Source organism: Taeniopygia guttata, chromosome 8 (assembly GCF_048771995.1).
Source record: "Taeniopygia guttata chromosome 8, bTaeGut7.mat, whole genome shotgun sequence".
Lineage (NCBI taxonomy): Eukaryota > Metazoa > Chordata > Aves > Passeriformes > Estrildidae > Taeniopygia > Taeniopygia guttata.
In genome coordinates, this window is record NC_133033.1 from 3,415,276 (window position 1) to 3,430,526 (window position 15,251).

At 44.0% G+C, this 15,251-nt stretch overlaps 1 long non-coding RNA gene across 2 annotated transcripts in view; it reads right to left on the minus strand.

Moving 5' to 3' along the window:
* The window catches only part of LOC115496129 (uncharacterized), a 150,354-nt gene that overhangs the window by 12,510 nt on the left and 122,593 nt on the right, over positions 1-15,251 (minus strand). For both annotated transcript variants that reach the window (XR_012057095.1, XR_012057094.1), the window contains one exon: positions 1,904-2,000. This is a non-coding gene — a long non-coding RNA (uncharacterized lncRNA). The remainder of the gene's footprint in view (positions 1-1,903; positions 2,001-15,251) is intronic.

A 15,251-nucleotide genomic window follows, 5' to 3' on the forward strand; every position in this document is an offset into this window, starting at 1 on the left:
AATAATCTGCCTTCAGGAAAAGAGAAGTGAGATAACTTCCATTTTCCAAGGGGAAAATGAGCATCCAGGCAGTCACTATGAACCTGCTGAAATGTTGGGAGTTCACAGCCCACCTTCCCCTTCTCACTGAGACACACAGAGCAAGAACAACACTTTGGCACTAAAAACCAGTTCTTATAAACTTTATTAAGAAACAAGTCCTAAAAAGAACTTTTCTGATATCTGAACAGACTAAGATGTGAATACGCAGAAAAAACTGAAGAAATATAATGGAAACTCCCTTTGCTGTCAGTACGAACAGGGTCTCAATATACATAAGAAGAAGGGAAAGGGGTTATTTCAGGGAAAAATATCCATGGATCTTACCCAGAGGGGAAGACCCAGCCACTCTTAACTGGAAGGATCCCCAGTCCCACCCTGTACCAGTTCCTCCAAGAAACTCAGAGCTGTTGCTGTTACAGCTCTGTCATGCAGTGCTTGTGATGGGACACAGCATGTGTAGGGAAATGCAGCTGTTAAGATTAACTCCTCGCTGCATTTCCTGCACATGAGACCTCTCTAACTTGATTCTTTTACCTGCTTGTCTGCTCTGACACAACCACGAAGCTCTGGGTCCCAAAGCTCAGCCAGGCCCAGGAGTTACTGCCCACCCAGCTGGGCCGGTCACCATTTCTCAGCATCCCTCACTCATCCGCTCTCCTGCCACCTCTGCATCTTTGTGCTTTTTCATTTGGATCTTTCTCTTTCATTTTTAAACCTCTACTTCTTCCCATGTGCAGAGTCTTCACCAGCACGGTGGCACCTTCCCTGTCACTTCTGGAAGGCAGGAGTGATTTACACAATCACCCCTGTGCTAACAGGTAACACCATGGAAGTGGTCTGAGCTCTCATGGCCAGTGCACAGAGCAGGAGAACAGAAACCTGAGCTCATCCTGCCCCTGACACCCAGCTCAGCCTCAGGCCAGTTCCACAGCCTGATCCCAGCCCTGCTGAAGTCATCACAAAGGGCTGCTGGATGTAACAACACAGGATGAGCTCCTGCATCTCTCCTCTGCTGTTGGCTCAAGGTGTCTCTAGGGTGAAAACGTGTGAAGTGTTTTCAAAGATTTAAAGTACTACAGTTGTCATCCCACTGTTCTTATTCATCCCTGATAATTTCTGCCTGTGGGAGTAGGCCCGTTGGCTCCATAGTCGTCATTATTTGTAACATTTCTTGTATTATTCACAACACATCTTCTTCTCTGACATACTTTTATTAATTTTGGAAGTGGAACATTTTTAGCAGCAACCTTTACATATTCAACAGATGTATGATATAATTAACCAAGAAATGTCGTAAGAAACACAAAGAAAATATTCTTCTCATTATATTCAATATTTAATTGCTCACAGTTATTCTCAAATCAAACCTTCTGCTGCTCAGAGAGAGTTGTCACAGATCACTTACATTGTTTCATGGGGGTTTTTTTTAGTGAGGCTAAGAGCTCATTTTCTTAGTTTTAGACTTTTAATCTATCATAATGAAAAAGGAAAATCACACCCTAGGTAAGGTTGTGGCGTTAGTGCTTTACCTCCAATTTTGCAAATACCCTGTAGGGATTTTTTTTACTGCATCAAACAAAGGTTTGCAAGTCTTGTCCCATATTGAATCCACCTGATGGAAATTTCAGCAGCCCCATAATGATGCCAGGGTTTGCATCCTCAAAGAAAAGTAAAGTAGGTCTAGAACAGATAAGGGTTTGTGCAAATTTGCCAAAGTTTAATTTTCTGACTGAGTGGCCCAATTTTTTCCCCTTCATTCTCCTAAAAGTTGGAATTGCTCGTCCTCTCTTCTGCCATCCATTCTGTGCTGTTGTTACTACAGAATGAACAAAACATTTTTTCTCCTAGGAAAGACACTTACAGGATAGGGATTCCCAAGGTGGTCTGCAGAGTAGCTGTCTCCCTTTTTCTATTCCAAAAGGAACGGTAATGAGCCAAAAATCTGCTACAAATGCCACCTATAAAGAGAAAAAAAAGTTGCTAAGACATTCTGAGTATATGGGCAGACTGGAACAAGGTTAAGTGAACCATTGCTGGCAGCCAGAATCATGGAATCTGTGATCCTATGGACCTGTGGTCCTTGGCGCATGGCAGTGAATCAGTGTTAGCTTTATCTTACCTAACTTCAACTGTCTAACATCAATAAACTGCCCTCTCCAGATTCTCTACATGTTTTGCTGAGTATTAGGAAGTGGTATTAGGAAGCAACTTCAAAGGACAGCTCATTCCAGCCCAGCAGAACAAAGTGAGGCGGGATGAATCAGCTCTTGGTGCTTGTCCCCTCTGCCAACAGCTCGGGACTTGGTGCCTTGTTGAGGCTGAATGCTTTACTTCACATGGATGGAGCTGGGTGAAGTGAACCACACTCAGATTTGTATTCAACATCAAATTCTGCTGCTTCCCACAACCTGAATTATTTTAGTCATCAGGTGCCTTACTCACTGCCTTTTGCTGTTTTGTTCAAGGAGCATTTACGGAGTAAAAAGCCTTTCCTAGACATGAAAAGGAGAATGCTCCTTGCATTTCTAACTTTGCATCTGGTAGTGCTCCCTGCAGGAGGGGGAGGTGTGGGTGTGGTGGGCTCTGTGTGTGTAAGAGATGCCAGTGATGCAGCAGCCAGGGAGGAGGAGGTATTTCCAAGAGCTTCCTGGCAAGCAGTTGGTCATGCAGGCATCAGGAGAGCACAGAAAAGGGATGACTTGGCAGCCAGAGCTGCCAGAGCTGATTCTGGTTGGTGCACTGGAATCAGCACTTTCTACAATGGAAGCAGATTTCCCAATCCTAGGGAATCTCAGCAGCTGCTGGGGGTGTCTGATTCCCTCATAGGCGACTCCATGGTCTGTTTAAAATCTCCATGTTGGATTTTAAAGATGCAGGTAATGGATATCCTGGTGACTCAACATGAGTCAGTCCAATTAAGAACTGAATCAGGCTCTCCAAATATTCCCATGAAGCTCTTTCTCTGAAGACTTCAAAGTGAATTACAGAGATTCAAAGTGCTAACAAGGATAATCCAGTGATGATATCAATGCTGGCATGACACAGTGCCCATGTGACCAGGGACAAGTCCATTTAGAGACATACTTACTGCACATACTTAGCAGCCACACAGAGATTTGGACTGGAATATAATAAATATTGCATCTTGACAGTCTTTTCTGTGGAATTCTGTAAACTGGTTGTAAAATTTGATAGAAAAAGCAAAAAGCATTCCACTAACTATGGCACTCAGGGGGCTTTCCTACAATAAATACCTGTCCTGCTCCATTCTGGAACATAAACTGAGCTTTACTGCTCAGCCAGATCTGTGGTCTGAACCATAAGGCCGCTGTTCACAGCTTTCACAGAGGTTGTGTCTATACTGCAAATCCAGAAGGAGAAGGGCACAGTTCAATCCATGATCTCCCAGGCTGTGTTAGAACTGTGTGTCACTATTAGAACCCTTCCTGACATGGCACTGGCCTGTCCCAGCTCTTCCAGATGATGCCTTGGAATACATCAAAGTCCGAGGACTGTTCCCTGTAGACTGTCTGGGTGAGGCCACCTGCTTGGGATGCAGGAATGGGGGGAAAGAGCTGAATCATGTGGATGTGAGTCACGATATATTACTGTGCATTTGGGTTATTTTATTTTCTGGCCATAGCCAGAGAGACCAGGGAATAAATGGCCACCCTTCCTGAGGCACTGAACCACTCTTCCTGAACAAGCTGCTCCCTGAAAAAAGTCCTTTGGTGAGGGTGTGCAAAGGGAAAGCTGCTGGCTTTGGGCAGGGTTTGTCCCTTGCCGTGGCTGAGCTGGGGACAGCCGTCTCCCGGGCTGCCTTCCAGCTGGATTCGGCACCGACTCATTCACTGCAAAAAGCAGAAAAAGAAACAGGAAAAAACGATATGAGGTTTCCATGGCTACTGGATTGTTTACTTTCTTCTGACTGTTATCACAAATTTTGCCATCCAAACAAGCAACAGATGTCAGAAATAACGTTTGGGTTTAGTGAGGGTTCATTTTGGGTATGCCACGGGGAAAGGTACTGACCTGGAGCCCAAGGAAGTGGCACAAGCTCATCAGTGGGCAAAACATAAAGAAAGTACAGACTTCCAGATTCTAAACACTGGGCTTGGAGCTCTTCCTCATTGCTGTCTCCCAATTGCATTGAATTTCTAGATTTCATGTTTGTGGGGTTTTTTTGGTGGGCTTTTTTGGGGGTTTTTTTTTGGTTTGTTTTTTTGGGGGTTTTTTTGGTTTTTTTTTTTTTGGTTGTGGGTTTTTTGTGATGGTTGTTGAAAGTAAAAAGTCAGGAGTAACCTCACATCTGGTTTTCTGAAGAAATGGCAAAAACTTTGATTTTAATATTTTAGAACAATGAAGAAAGAGCAAAAATCAAAGCCATGTAATCAGTTCCTGCCATCACTGATGCTGGAGTGCAGAACAGGTTATCTGTATTAATTTATGATGTATTCCAGAACAACAGGTGGAAGTACAAGTAATGCCTCTCCTGTGTGCCTGGTCAGCTTATCATTATTATTCAGATAACAAAATACAACTTAAGTGAAAAAAATCTCAGCAATTTTCATTAACCACTAACCAACCTTCTCCTTGCTTTCCTATGATTCTATCATGCTATTTCCTTATTTCAGCTCACCACCCTGGTCCACTTTTTGGAGCAACACCTGGATCCCACCTTTGCTACAGAGCTTTTTTCCTTCACTTCCCTCTTTCAGATAAGTTCATTTCTTTAACACACCAGGAGCATTTACTAAAAGGCTCTACAGAGAATTTCATAGCTCTGCCCAAATTTCCATCACCCACTATAAGGACTTTGCTAAACCACAGCCTCAGTGCTGTTGATTTGGTTTTCTTGTAAATCAGACTTCTTATTCACAGTATAATAGCTCGAAACCCCCAGAGAGTTTCCATAGATGTTCTTTGCTGGCTAAACAGGCTGCACAAACCATGAGCTACTCAACAGTTAATAATAAGCAGCTTCTTCCCTCAGCACTTGGTTTGAAAGGACTACAAGCTCTGAGTCATTGCACAGTTGATTTGAGCTTAACCCTAATAGCTCTGTTATGTCCTGGCTTATTCCTAAATCTTCTTGGAAGCAGGAGAGTGTCAACAATAAACTTTTAAGGTTTAACACTCTTAACACCAGGTAAACGGCTTTATCTCAATTAAAAATATCAGTAGTGTCCCTACCACTACATCACGGAGCTGTAAAGTAACTCCAGAGCAAAAGCATGTGCCTGCTGGTATATGCCTGAAGAGGTTCTGGGAATTAATTCTGCTTTGCAGAACTATTCCAGTTATTCATGTGACTCAGCGGCGGAGACCGGGATCTTCCTGCACTCCAGGGTGACGTGCTGATTCAGGCTGGTTCAGCACCCGGCAGAGGAGGCACCTTATCAAAAGAAAAGCCCTTTTTGGGGACAGGCTCTCCCAGCAGCTGGGAAGGAAATTTCCGTTCTGCTCCCTGCGCTGCTCCGGTGGGGTGAGATTAGCGAGTTATTATTAGAGCTGGATGATTTTCTTTACTCTGGGTAAAAAGGGAATCATTCTTTTCAACCAATAAAGGATTTCTGGGTACCGCTGCTGTGATGTGTGTCCAGATGTGATCCTAGGGCTGAGGGCAGTGTCACAGAACAGGGCTTTGCACCTCTGCTTTCAGTCCTACCTGAGGGGATTTCAGCCATTCTCGGTATTCAAGTTTTATTTATAAATGTTTTAGAAAGGATTAATACCTGGCTGACTCTTGTTACACACACATCACAGAGGGAACAGCAAATGGCAAGTCATTTATCAGTACCCCCTAAACTTATTCAGCTTGGTAGGGAATGACTGATCAAGATATTCTGAATAGATTAACCCTTTATAAACCGATTGCAAATAGTCTCTGGCCAAAAGGCACTCAAGATCCCCATTATCTGATTGAATGAAGGTATCTGGGATGGGAGACTGAGCATCTCAGCCAGTCAGTCCACACTGTCTGTGGGCAATACAGTCAAGGAAGTGAGCTGAGTTCTCTAAAAAAAGTAAACATCCACAGTAGGTCTGTCAAGAAGCAGCCAAAATATTTTAAGTGACCAGCCTGGGATCTCACAAAATAGACTGTGGCAGATCAAGACAATTCATATTTCCTAATTTCTGAGTTCTGTGTCCATCAGACCACAGCTGCCCTATAATCACATCATGATAGCTCTGCAGTTCTGCAGAGAAGCTGTGAATGCATTTAATCAAGGGTCTTAAATCTGTCAGCTCCAGAAAAACAGACTTCCTTCAATATTGTCCACAATCCAGTATTTTTGTAGGACCAGCCAGTGTAGCCAGGCCAGCAACCACCCAAGAAGTTACAGAACCCAGAAGTACCTGGAGAGGAGCAGGGGTTACATCCCACACCTGCACTATGGTTTCACAGTTCATCCTGATACAAATTACAATTACACAGTGTTTTTGAAACATGTTGTACCAATTGCAATACCAAAGTATTGCCTCTTGTACTCACTGTTCCTCCACAGCCTCCTTCCCCTGACCTTACATCGGATTTTCTCTTGCAGGAGACATTATTTTCTGTCTGTTCTGCTGCTCACCTCTCCCACAATAAATGGTATGTGAAAAATATAGGGGAGGCAGTAGATTTAACCTGGATGGTTAAATGGATAAAGGAGCAAGTACAGCAGCATGTGATACATAAATGAATTTTTAAAAATCCATCTGCTGACCCAGGCTTTAGATGTATCAATGGATTGGAGCAGAAGAAAAAAGACTGTCAATAAAAGTGAAAACAGTGCTGTCCAAAATAGAAAGGAAAGGGGAAAAAATCGAAAACTATGTCAGGATGTTTTTCTTTTTCACCCTGAAGACCTGGAAGGTTTCTTCAGGACTAGTCAGACTATCACTGCTAATTCAGGTATTAATGCCCCTCGGTCCATAAAGCTGTAAATTCTTTCCAAAATCAGGACTTAAGCATTTTTATCTACATGAGAAATTTAACCAGCAGGTACTCACAGGCATAAATCCATGTGGTATTTGAAGGTTAAAAAACAGAGGAAATGTGCAGCCTGGGAAAACTAGGGACTTTCCATTCCCGGTGTAATGAAACGACAGATTTAAAGTGCAGAGTGAGAAAAGTCACTGAAAGGAATTAGGCTTCAAGCTTCCTGAGACATACAGGCTTTGTTTTTCAAGGCTATTGATAAATCTATCAGTCTCCCGATTACTGTCCCCCTCGCCCCTTGGAAAACCCTGAAAAAGAGGAATTTGCTGAGTTAATTGGAAGGGAAAGGGTTCAGAGAATATCCACTGTAAGGTCCCTCTGAAGAAGGAAAGTCCCCGGAGGCAGACCAATAATTGGTTTTGACCTTCCGCAGTTTAAGAGGCGTCGCTAAAGACGAGACTTAAACACGGCCTGACAACTGCGAGTTCCAATCAAACTCAGAAAGAGACGGAAATTGGATAAGCGAATTCCTTTTTTGTTCATGACCCCGGTCCCGCTTTCCTTTCCCCCTGCAGCATGACACATCAGAACGTGTGCCATAAATCGGCCTTGGGCCAGCCCAGCCCGTCCATGGGCAATGGCCGCGTTGTGCGCGGCCGGGCCGGGCCTGGGCTCACCCGGCACAAAGCCCGGCTCGGAGGAAGGAAGCCGGGTGATTTCATTGCTTGTTTTCAGCACGGTGTCAATTCCCTCGCTCTGGCTTTGGAAGGACTCTCCACAGCAGCGCTAGGAGCCGCTTGCCAATTTAAGGAAATTTGGTTTTGAATGCAGAAGCCCACAATCGTCATTCTGTCAGAAGCTGCAGCTGACAAAATGCTTTCCTTTTTGTACATCTGAGCTCATAGAGGACACTCTTTGTCATTCCCTGCCACCGCTCCGGGAAACGTAATGTTTCCTGTGTCACCTTCCGCATGGCAAGTGCATCTTGTCTGGGTGTCCCTGCGAGCTCCTGGCGGAGCTGCAGGCATCTCTGTGCTTCCCACAGCTTGTCCCTGCCTGTGCCTGTCACCCCTGCTCTGCCTGCCACACTCCTCAAGTTATTTGTTACCTGCAGACCCCCCACACAACTTAAAACTCCTCTTTCTGCTTCAAGGACAGCTTAAGTAAATAAAGCCTCAAAGGCTGGCAGAGAAAAGTTTTCCTTACAATGGGCCTGAATGCCAACATACAATTAAATATCTTTAAAAACTAAAAGAGAAATGGCAAAGGCTCACCAAATAAAACCCCATAAACTAATGGTGAGTTTTTCCACCAGCCACTTTGAGATGGTCACCACTGAAACCCGAGCCATGTAATTTGCAGATATGACTCACAAGAGCTGGAGGTCCAAAAGCAATAAGAGCAAAGATTGGAGAGATATCAAGGTTTTGGAGACAAAAATCTGTTATTTTTAGGGTCTGATGAGACAGAGGTGAAAGTGTCAGTGGTCTACAATAAGTTAAGTGTGATGTTCAGGCATTTTCACAAAGTTGAAGTAGTTTCAGTTTGTCCCGGAAAGGAGGTGAAAGCTGGGAATGGCTTTGTACAGATAGGATTACATGAGTTACGAGCAGTAGGACTGTCTCTGAGTGCCAGCTCCATGCGCTTTGACCTTTCCTCAAGTTTTGGGAAAAGTTGCTTTGCAGACATGCCTCTTTCAGCTGAACCTAAGCCCTCTTTCCATGAGCCATGGCTCTCCCAGCCTTTTCGGTGTCATGACAGCTGGATCCTGCTGAGTCTGTGGAAAGGACTCTGTCCCAGAAGGGCTGCCTGGCTCTTTTAGGCCAGGGGTGCCCAAAGATCCAGTGTGACATTCCGAGCCCGATGGAATATCCCAACAGCCTGCAAAGCCACAGAGCAGCTGCTCAGCAACGCTGGGACTGTGAGCTGGCATCTCTCAGTGGCCAGGGACACTGGCCCCAGCCCAGTCCACCACTGGTGCTTGGAAAGGCCAGGTTTGGAACACGCTTCAGAATTCCAGATCTCTGCCATTTGCATCCTCCAAACCTTTGCTACCAAGATGCTTCCTCACCATGAGTCCTACCTTCTCTCATTCCTATTTAAAAAGTTTTGGTTAATTCATTTTGATTTGAGGAATTCTAGCAACAGACAACTCCCCTTCTTGCTCTGAATTTCATTCCACAGACTGAGATTTCTGAGTCCCTGTTCCCAGTTTTCCCCTCCTGTCCTTAGGAAGTATTACAGACTGTGAGCAGGAGAATGAATCCTTGTCTATAATGTTCAAGCTGTATGTAGACAAGGGGAATTACTAAAACTGGAACAGGCTCGGCAAAGCACATTATGTAGGACAATATGTACCTCTTGAGCTGGGTGTCCTTGCTGAAGTGACACCTCTGCAGAGGAATGCTGCCATTCCCAGGAATGTGTTGTGGTAGTGCAGAGGCTCCTGCAAAGACCCAGCAGGGCAGGTTAACTAGAGGCATATAAAAAAAAAAAAAATCTATAAATAACATTCTATAAACAAGGTTCCATAAAAAGACCTAAAAATACCAAAAGGGCATTTTTTCAGTTGTTGGGATTTGTAAAGTGATTTTATTTATTTTTGTTCTGAATAGGAATGATGTTTTAGAGCCAGATAAGAAAAGAGAAAAACCTAACATTCAAACTGCAAGATGCTGCATACCTTTAATGCCCCAAGAAATCAAAATGTGCTGAGTTCCCATCACAGTGGCACAACCTATCCCAAATTCGTGGTCTAACCCATTATTAACTCTTTACAGTCATCATCTGATACTTGCTCTGAGCTCAGAAAGGATGATCCATTATTCCAAGAAGTCTCAATTTAAGTAGTAAGGAATACTTGCAATTTTTGTTTCTGCATTTTGTTTTTCATTTTCGTATTTTAACTTCCTCTGCTTAACATATCCTCTTTTACTTCCTCTGCACTTCACAGTGAACAACTGGCTTCAGCCATTGATCTCAGAATGGTTCAAAAATGTTCTCCCTGATTTCAGAAGACAAAGCAGAGTGGTAGCACACTGAAGGAATTTATTGGACTCCCTGGGCAGGTCAGGAGCAGAAAGAGCCCAGTCTCTGCAAAGTCACAGTGACTCCTCCATCTGCTCCTATTTTCAATGCTATGAGTCGCAAGAAGGAAAGCCCACAATGGCAGGGGTGACATTAGGGCAGGGAATGAGCCAAAACAAGTGTCCTGAAGTTACTTCCCAACACAGGAGCAGGGGAGGGTTTTCTGTCAGAATTCTTTGGCTCTCCCCATTGAGGCTACAGAGGTTCTGTTAAGAAGAGGCCAGACAAGGACCCGAGACAGACAATTTTCACATTCTGTTCCAGTGCAAGGCTGCAGGAGGGAGCCCAGCAGAGTTTCCTGCATGGCACCTCCTGTCTGAGCCCCGAGTTCTCCGTGCTCAGCTGTTGTGGAAGACACGGGATCCCCGGGGCTGCGTCCCCAGAGTCACGCTGGAGACACGGCCCCTCTCCTGCCTTGGGGGGCACCTTGCCCCACAGACCATTTTGGGACACCACGTTTGTTTTCACGGTCTGTTGAACCTCTGAAATGAACATTTTAAAGATCATCAAGGCAGAGGCTGCTGTGCTTTTGGTGGCATCTCTGCTGAATCACACTCTCCTTCGAGAGGGGTGCCCGGCGCTCCCAGACATCCGTGCTATGGGAATGACACACCAGTCACACTGTCACACCAACTGTGGCAGTAAACTCCAGTTCAACTTTGACATTTAGTTCCTGCACAGTGACTCATGGCTGCCCATGGTGCTCTGTTTAGGGATGCAAGATTTTAAAGCCAATGCAGGAAAAAATCACCAAGCTACAGAAATTGGAAAGAGGCATTTGCTGAAATGAGGCACCTCATAATTTTTATATACTGCAGGGTAAAAACAATAGATGAGCACAAGTGCCAGTTGCTGTCTCTTTTTGGCCATTTATATTTAAAGTACTTTTCACTAAGTGTACTTTTACCTGGTTCTTTTGATAAAGAGTCTACCAGTCAGTGGTATCACCAAAACTGTTCAGTTTAATGAAACCATCAGCTCTGCCAATTTCCAGAGTTTTAGAAAAAAATGGGACCACAAAGTTGGGAATGCATTGAATAAAACTGTAAAGAACATCACATGCCTTGCTTATCAAGTTCATCCTGTTTATAATCCTTGACTGACTTACAGCTCCTGAGAGACCGAGGTCTCCCAGGGCAGGTGGAAGGTGACAGCAATGAGCACATTCTGTTTCTGAAGGAACACTGAAGAATGTGGGAGCAGGGCTCTGTTGTCATCCCATGGAACCCACCATAGGCATCAACCACAGCTGATCCAGACACAACCAAGTCTCCTCTGCCTGTCCCTTCTAATTTTACTAGCAATGTTCTGGATCTATTTACGCAGCTGATGCAGAGAGGGCACTAGGAAAAATAGTAATTTTTAAATGCTAAATAACTTTCTATATATAGGTGTCTAGAATTACTTCACAAATACTAATTACAAAAAACATGGTTGTATGAAAGATAACAACTAGAGATTGTTTTCTTAGACTGAGCAAAGACATTCTGGAGATGAAGTAACACAATTCAGCATTTCCTCAAAATCTGTACAAACACACCTTACTAGGATGTGCTCTCTTTTTCAGAAGCTGAAAATGTGCTTCTTTGAAATGTTTCATTTCCCAAGGTTCAATTTCTTTGTACCTCCAACATCTCTGTGAAACCATGAACCCCACTTTAGAGGTGGAGCTGGGCTCTGAGGTCTATGATGACTTCATGAGCTGAAGAACAGCCCAGAGTGCCCAGATTTTCCATATATTTCCACCTATAGGTATAAGATGCATTACCAAACTCCTGCAGCAGAAAATCTGTAAACAGCTAAATGAGGCCATACATACATCTGCTGCCTGGAAAATGTCCAAGGGAACATACTCAGAAACCCAGTTCCTTTCCCTTACCTGCATCACAGAATTATTCATTTGCCTAACAGCAGTTTGAGGCAAGTAGTACATTCAAAGTTTGGGTTAAGACTTATTGACAGTGCTGGGGGGAGGAAAATTGCAGTGGACATCACTAATCTGAGCATTTTTGGACTTGAACAGTGCTCAGATTTAGGAACAGTGATGCTATTTCAAGGTTATGTTTGCTAATATTAGTAAGTAGTCAGACATACCAGAGTGCTGCTTTTATTTTTGTGTTGCTATTTTTCCTTAAAGTCAAAGTTTTGATTTAAGACAAAACATGGCCATGGCAGTGGGAGTGGCAGAAGTGATAGCACATCACCATTCAGCCAAGTCATTTGGATTAGTGGGTTTTGGAACAAAGAGGTTTCAGTATATTTAATTTCCTTGTCTTAGATTTCTTGAGCTTGTTTCAAACCACTCAACCCTTAAAACCTCTCATGAGTCAATGTTTCTAACCCAAGACTCACAGGAGATATTCTGAATGTGCCTCAGTGGTTTAGGATCCATTAGCCTAGGGATGAATTTCACAGAATTCACAGAATGACCAGACTGGGAAAGACCTTCAAGAGCATCAAGTCCAACCCATGCCCCAACACCTCAACCAAACCCTGGCACCTAGTGCCACATCCAGTGTCTTTTTAAACACATCCAGGGATGGTGACTCCACCACCTCCCTGGTGTACTCCCTGGAAGGTGCAACATAAAGAAATAAATAACTATTCTGAGTGCTTATAAATGGCTATAGAAAATAATTCACAGAATCCCAGACTGGTTTGGGTGGGAAGGGACCTCAAAGCTCATCACATTCCATGAGCATGGGCTCCTTCCACTATCTCAGGTTACTCCAAGTGATACCTCAGGTTTTGGCTTTTATATTTTTCACATTCTTTGCTGCTTTAGTGTGGGTCTGGGCTTCATATTAGGGGATGCTGAGCTCTCTTCAGAGTAGGGAGACAAAACAATTCCTTCTCTAGCTGGGGACCAAGGACAAATGATCCAAATCTCAGCCCAGGAGCACAAACACCGTGGGCTGGAGAGAGAAAAACAAGCAGGATGGGACTGCCTGGGCTGAAGCTGGAATGGGACAATGAACTCCAAGGTGCCAATGGAGCAGAACTGATCCCAGGGAGAGCCCCCGGGAGTGCTCGTGAATTTTGGGACCATTTTGGTTCATCCTGGGTGCAGCCCTGGCTGGGCTCTGGTGCTGCCCAAGGTGGATCCACTGAGCCTTCCTAATAATTCTCTACTTTATTCTGTAAGTCCATCCAGCCTCTGTTCTAGGTCAGCCTTGACAAGGCATCACAGGCCCTGTCCAACCTCTCCTTGAACACTTCCAGAGATCCAGGGGCAGCCACAGCTTCTCTGGGCAACCTTTGTGTGGTATCTGACCTGCTGCTGACCAGCACACTCAGTTCAACACACACTGCTCCTCACAGATTACATCACACAATCTGCATGTTGCTCATTTGCTACCCAGCACTGGTCATTAAATAAACATTAATGTGACAGGCAGGCATCTTAACCAGGCACACAAAAATAACACCAGGTGTAAAGAAACAACCCATTATAAACATACAAGTAGGGAATACAGCCCAGGAAGGCAGCAGGTAATACTGTCCAGGTGCCCTCTGGTAATCCCTTAAAAATAACCTCTTACATCTTTCACATAAGATTCTTTCCCCACTTAATTCCATCTTATTACATTTTATAGAAAATTCAAATGATGAACCTTCAGTTTCTTCAACAACGCATTAGTGTGGTACAGATGCTCTGATTTGGGGTCAATTTCAGTTCTTAAAAAACAAATTACTCATAGTATGTGGGAGTGAGAAGTCCTACTGTTTACCTACCTAGCCACTCTGAAACCAGCAGACTCCCCTCACTGCTGTGCTACCTTTTTGCCATTATGATTGCAAGAAGATAATTGGCAAGTAATAATCTCTAAGCAACTCTGCCAAGAGGTAAAATTCACAGTTGGATATACCAGGGGCATTTATGTATGTATGTATGTATGTATGTATGTATGTATGTATGTATGTATGATGAGGCATGGGGATATATGCAAGGCTAAGCCCTGAATCTGGAATTCTAAACCTGGACTGGTTTGTGTGAAATTCTCACTTCACTGACCTCAAATTCAGTTTTTTTCCCTGGAGTGTGAGCAGCTCTCACAAATGGAGTCTGTAAGGTGCTCAGCAGATTATTCAGGGGACCCAAATAATCTCTTTAACACTGGGAGATTCACCATCTAAAATTATGGCCATTCTGGAGGGCTCATCCTCCAGAATTTGCTGTTAATGGCATTAAACCTCCCAAATACAATCCCTATTTTATACTCCAAAACTAACTCAAATATAAAATTTTCCTTCAACCTACTGCCATTACTTGCAAATTTCTGTGAACACCTCTGCAGATCCTGTGTGGCAGCACCCAGAGGGGCTCTGTAGGGCAGGAGGAGATGTCCTGCTGTGGGTGCTGCACACCCTGCTCCAGCTCTGGCTTTCAGAGCAGGAGCAGCAGCGATTCCCCCTTGGTCTTTGATGCCATTCCCCTTTCCACACAGGGAATGTGTGGCTATGGAGGGAGGTGAACACTGATCCCAGGGCAGCATCTCACATTTCACTGCCTTTTAAAGCCCAGACCAACACTGTGCTGTCACTGTTCTGCCTTTAAACAAGCCCTTTCATTTTGGTGCCTTGTGCAGGGCTTTTTGTTTTGCCTTTGGGTTAAAATGCTTTTAACTTGGGATTCTTTTGTGAGAGTTTTCATCCCCCTCCTGGACGTCCCACCCACTCAGCATCACTTGAAATGAAAAGATTAGATGCCAACTGGTCTCCAAGTACAGAATGAAAGAGAACAACAAATTCTACTAAGGATCTCTCTCAGACTGCAAAAATAAAAGATGAGTTTTTATTGGCAAAGGCCTCTCTTGATCTGTTAATATCAAGGAAGACAAAATTATCTGTGTTCTTTGTGAAGCAGCAGTTGTTTTAGTGGGGAAGGAAGCCAAGACAGCTGTTAGATAGTTCAGTACAAAATACTGACAGTGACACACCAACAACAACACCAGCAGTGAGGGACTCGGCCAAACCGCCAAAACACCAAATATTATTGATGTTTCTGCTTTTCAAAGGTTTGACAAGTTGTGATAATTGAAAATTTTCAGAGTGAAAGATGACTTTTGAGTTCCTCTTGGCCTATTCTGCCTAAAGGATGCGGTGGAAAAAGCAGCAAATTCTCTCAGCTACAAAAGACCCCATTGAGAAGAGGGAGGCAGGTCTTGGTCAGCACTCAAGATTCAGTGGGGAA